General features: G+C 42.3%; 1 long non-coding RNA gene across 4 annotated transcripts; it reads right to left on the bottom strand.

The window, feature by feature from the left end:
• Positions 1-1,867: 1,867 nt before the first annotated feature.
• On the bottom strand, positions 1,868-5,783 carry LOC123180023 (uncharacterized). 4 transcript variants are annotated; one of them, XR_006490667.1, is made up of 5 exons: positions 3,812-5,488; positions 3,541-3,622; positions 2,590-2,656; positions 2,404-2,462; positions 1,868-2,133 (listed from the first exon to the last, which is right to left on the bottom strand). It is a non-coding gene; the product is annotated as an uncharacterized lncRNA (long non-coding RNA). The 4 variants fall into 4 exon arrangements; XR_006490669.1 differs by adding an exon at positions 5,495-5,783 and having other exon boundaries at positions 1,868-2,656; positions 3,812-4,910; XR_006490666.1 differs by lacking the exon at positions 2,404-2,462.
• Positions 5,784-5,789: the final 6 nt, after the last annotated feature.

A 5,789-nucleotide genomic window follows, 5' to 3' on the forward strand; every position in this document is an offset into this window, starting at 1 on the left:
CCACCTCCTCGTCCGCCTCCTCCTCCTGCTTCACCTACTCCCCTTCCTCGTCCGCCTCCTCCTCCTGCCTCACCTACTCCCTCTCCTCGTCCGCCTCCTCCTCCTGCCTCACCTACTCCCCCTCCTTGTCCGCCTCCACCTCGTCCGCCTCCTACTCCTCCCCCGCGTGGTACTCGAACTTGTTTCGCACGTTTTGTCGGACGGGTGTCTAGACCCGCCAATCCTTCGGCCTTCTTGGCGGTTGTGGCAACCGATGAAGGAGCGGCCACTGCTTTCACCGGTCGAGCAATTTGATCATTGTACAGATCATTCACTTTTTTCAAACTTTCCTTTGGAATCTTGTTGCTACCTGTCATGTTTCAATCACCTGATACGAAGAAGAACAAACCAGTTAGTACAGATGATACAACTTGATGTAAATACAATAAATATATCACATATGAAGAATAAATGGAATTGTCACAATAATACATATAGTTGTTACACACACAAATACATAGAGTTGTTGCACACACGAATACATAGAGTTGTGCACACACGAATACATAGAGTTGTTACACACACGAATACATAGAGTTGTGACACACATACATAGAGTTCTCACACGATTACATGGAGTTGTTAGAAATAAGGGTCAATATTAGGTGCAACATTTGGATCAGGGCTTTCATCATCGCTATCACGCCCGTTCATACATTCATCCTCAAAGTCTTCAGGGGGCCCTCATCCTCATCTAGCCCCATGTGCCATCGCATAAGTAATACCAAATCTCGAGGGTCAGAAACATCCTCGTATTCGTCCTCTGCATTATCTACTTCCATGTCATCCATGGCCTCATGTTCCATAGCATCATGTTCGTGATGCACGCCATCATCTTCCACTGCATCATATTCGTCTTCGTCAGTGTCTGCTTCTTGAAAGAACTCTCCCTCGTATGTGTTAGGGTTTATATGGTAATCGTCCTTGTTTGGGGTAGGTACCTTGATACGCGGGGGTACCTTGTACACGACATCCCACATCAAGAGATCGATATATTCCGTAGATATGCACGCGTATGGGAGAAAAAACACTTGTGTAGCCTGTTGAGCCATAATATAGACATCATTTCCTGCATATTTCGATGCTCGTTCAACTTTGACAAAGCCAATACTAGGGGTTCGTCTCACTTTCTCGGGATTGAGCCAGCTACATCTGAATACGATGGGCTTCACTCCTTGTAAACCACAATACTGCAGCTCATAAATTTCTTCGATGGTTCCATAGTAGTGACGTCCATCTGTCCCTAGACAATAGACCGCACTATTTATTGACCTTCGGTTGGGCCTCTCACGCATGTGTTTATCAGTGTGGAAGCAATACCCATTCATGTCGTAAGCCTTAAATGACTTGGCCTCGTATTCAAAACCTTTGGCTACTTCTCTCACTTTGGCGTCCATATCAACTTCCTGATATGCCTACAAGATTAATAGGAGATTGTCTGGTTCATTAGTGGAAGCATTACCGGCAAGTAAAATCAACTTGAAGTAACATAAAGTTAGAAAAGTTACTTTTCATGAGAACCAAGAAATGAAACCGCCATCAGCATTGGTACACTACACCACAACACTAACGCAAGGACAGAAAAACTGCCGGGAGAAATACAAACTGCCGGGAACAATATTCTACCAGCAGATAGAACTGCCACGAGAACGAAATTCCCGGCAGATAGAGATCTCCCGGCAGTTTTTATGCCGCCATGTTCACATTTCCCCCGGCAGACTTGTTCTCCTGGCAATTAATAGCTATCCCGGCAGCTAATGTGACAGTGCTACAAGTACCCCGACCTATATGACTATTCCACTCTAGTATTGCATTGATGAGGCACCCATTCAAATAAGGCAGAAGGAAACTGCACATGTACTTCACATTTATATTATAAATTCTCATAGTCAAACATTTACATCGTTACAATGTATGCTATTCACAGATTACACATAAAGAATTGCATCATAATTTAGCAGATGCAGTTTGAAGACGTCCAAGTTGTACAGAATGGAACTAGCACAGAGAGTAAAGCTTGTAAGTCTTCTACTTGAGCTCGGAGCATATGGTTACAGCAAGGTATCTTGACCAGTCTTCGGGGACATCTCCAACCTGAACAAGAAGAGAACAATTGAAAGTACATGTATTATAAAACATGATCTGCATACATTGATTTACAACACTCAAAGAATATAATGAGTGCACCATTCCCACTTTTTTATAACAAAGACGTCTACATCATCAAGAGAATTTCTCATCAACTTCCTTAAAGGCATCAAGTGAATATTCAATTTAATAGGAAACTATAAAATGTCAGCAGTTTCAGGCCTTGACACACAAATTAAGCAAATCTAGTTGACCACAATTACATCATCTGATTACCTCTGATATTAATTTCAGTTTCATGTATGTGAAAATTCCATAGAATGTCGTCTAGAAAACTGCACATAAGACAAAATAGGAAGTGACAAAAAGAAGTGACATCCACAACTTGTATGAATTTTTGACATCATAGGATCACTAAAATAGTTATCTAAACACTCTTCTAGTTCTTTACAGAGGGAGTACCTTCTTATTAGTCTTTTGGGCTCCCAATCACATGTACCGATGTTCTTATCCACTGCACTAGCACTTTCTGCAAAAATAAATTATTAAGGTAACAAAAATAGAACAAGTTAAATGCCAAAAAGGTGGTACTGTTTCCAGTCTTATATGGTCAATCGGTTGGCAACCATATATGCAGAACAACCATTTAATCACAAATTGAGTTGTACAAGACGCATTCAACAAAATAGATGCGTAGCTAACAAAACACCTATTTCTACTAGCATGATTTTAGACTTCCAGTGTGTATCTGTAGTAAGATTCATGTTTGCGTACAAAATACTAAACAGTGTAATGACAGTCAACCATTTTTTACACATGAAAAGGTACATTTCTCCCAAACAATGCAAGTCCGGCATAACATAACTAGATTTATGAAAGATTATGCAGGACCATAGAGATAATCAAGAATGTGACATCGTTTTGCTTGCATCAAGGAAAAAAGAGTATTGGATCAAAGACTAAGCTTCCGACTACCATGGTTTTTGAGTCGCGACTAGTCAAGTCTGCGGCTCGGCGATTAGTCGACGAAAGTCGCTGTATAGTCGCCATAAGTCGCTGTATAATCGCGAGTCGCCCTGATTTCTAGAAAACGACTTGGCGATTAGTCAGCGACTATACAGCGACTAATCAGCGACTCAAAAACCATGCCGACTACATAAGACATGCAAAAGCTTAGTTCCAAAACATGCATACACTGGACATGTAAAAGCTTCCACTAATCGTATGCATAAAAAGACTTAGGACATTCAGGACATGCATACACAGGCCAAGCAAAAGCTCAGTCCATATGTTCACTACAGTTTCATTTGCATGAAGCTTATAAGAAACCAAATGCTAAATGAAGTTTCAATGTTCTGAAATAGCAGCAAGCATGTATCCGAAAGAAAAATACTATAGCCAAGAGTTAACTACCAAGATTATGACCTCCTTAGTTTGCTTGTGGTCGCACTGCTGCTTTTTCCATGAACTTAGAATCCACTTTCAGCTGCATACTCTGAGGCAAAGACTTTTAAGAAATCAACCATAATAGTCATTGGTAAATGGAAGATCTCTTCAACATAAAAAAAAAACTTGGGCTATAGGATGGCAAAGATAGTACCAGTTGGGCCAAGATAAACAAACTGGACTCATTCTAGTTACTGCTCTGAAGAAAAAGGGACAGAAGTTTGCAAAGTAATCTCACCTGTCAAATGGAGAGTGGATTTTCAGCACCCGGGTGCCTAGGCACCCCCTTATCAGCACAGTTTGTACAGATTCCAGTCTTTGGGGATATGTGTCGTGTACTGTAGCAAACAACAGATTAGCAGATGTACTGGTTGTTAATCAAGGGAATCTGAGAGGATTTCAAATGGAGCAGCAGGATATGACATCTCAGCCAGTAGTAAAGAAAAATGCAAACGGTGTCGGTCCACATTTCTGTCCTTTCCTCTCTTAGACTGTCACGCAATACATCTCTTCATTCTATATTTTTATTCTATCTCTCACATCACCTCTCTCTCTGACACACAACACCTCTCTCTCTTCCTTTTCTCTTCCTTTGAGTCTGACGTCTCACAGCACCTCTCTCTCTCTCTCTTCCTTTTTTCTTTTAAAATTCAGGAAAAGAAGCGTCCTAAGAAATTCTTGTCTCTCTCACACAGCTCCTCTCAGATCGAAGATTATTTTTCTCTGTTTACTCTCTCTCTCTCTCACTTAAATCCCAGGAGAAACATCCTAATTAAAAACATCCCAGAAGAGAAGCTGGAAGCTGGAGTGAGCAAGCATAACAACACGTGGCGAACGAGAATCTCCTCTAAAATGAACGGGCGCATGCAGCAGCTGTATGCTGTCGTTTCATCCATCTCGTGGGATCAAATGATTCCTGACATGCCTAGACCTGCCCTGCCTAACTCTGAAACCTACCGCCCCTTCCCTTCTGTCTTTGTCTCCTTTAAAAAGGGTCCAAAATACTCTAATGCTGCAACCACTCTGCGCCTCTACAGTGACCCATCTGCGCCTCTACAGTGCTCAGCACGGATCCTCGTGCCGCTGGACGGACGGGATAACCGGGTGCCGGGGCACCCGGGCGCCGTCGCACCTTTCTCCTGTCAAATGCTCTCAGTTGGGGCAAAGAAGTAGAGGAGGCGGCACTTGGATAGGATGTAGAGGAGGCCGACAATAGGTGACACTAAGCCTAAAAAAATTACAAATATCACCTTGTAAAATTAATAAGGGTTAAGCTAGAGTCACCTAATAAAATATAAGTTGGAATACTGTAGGAAATACACCCACTCAAATATACACTGCATTTGTAAACAAGAGCAAACTGTTAGTAACATAGAGATATTAATTTAAGTGAGATATTGCATAGCACGTGCTTTGTCCACATCTTTGCCATAAGTCTATATCATAAAAGCATAGCACATGTTCTGTCCACATCTCGTATTTCGCAAAACAAAAACAAAAATGGGGCATCAACTCAACAAACAAAGACTTAAAATGAACTCCAAAGCTCAACTAAACAACTTATTCAGGTTTTTGCTGTTATTAGATCAAAGTAAATAACCTTCAAACTGACAGAAAATTGATGCTTTGTTCTAACTGACAAAATAGTTCAGTGTTGCTACTGACAGAATAGTTCAGTGCTGCTACTCCAAAGCTTATGTTTTTTTTATGTTATTAGATCAAAGCAATTAAAAATTGATGCTTTGTTCTAACTGACAGAATAGTTCAGTGCTACTACTTCAATATTATTACACTTCTACACATTGTGTATAGCTGCACATTCAGAACAAACAAGGAAAAGAGGGAAGCAGTAGTAGAAACTATTTGTACACAGCTACTGGGAACATGTCCATGATGTAAGAAATCTGATACAACTATATACCTTCAGGTAAGCAGTACTATGAGGCGCAGAAATTGTTCGAAACCAGTACAGCAGCGCTAGCGATGTCGATGCTCAGCAGCCAGAGCTGCCCGCTGGAGAGGAGGGCCAACGCGGTGAGCTGCTGCTTCGAGGGCTTGTGGAGGAGGCGGACCCGTGCTCGGGGAGGAAACGCACGATTCGGGGTTGCAGCTCTGGGCGACGACGGCAGTGGTCGGCAGTGGCTTGCGGTCCAGTGGAGGGTGGTGGATGGTTGGGAGGAGGGGGGGCGGCGGCGGTGGATGGTTGGTTGGGAGCG

This window comes from Triticum aestivum, chromosome 1D, assembly GCF_018294505.1.
Source record: "Triticum aestivum cultivar Chinese Spring chromosome 1D, IWGSC CS RefSeq v2.1, whole genome shotgun sequence".
Taxonomy (NCBI): Eukaryota; Viridiplantae; Streptophyta; class Magnoliopsida; order Poales; family Poaceae; genus Triticum; species Triticum aestivum.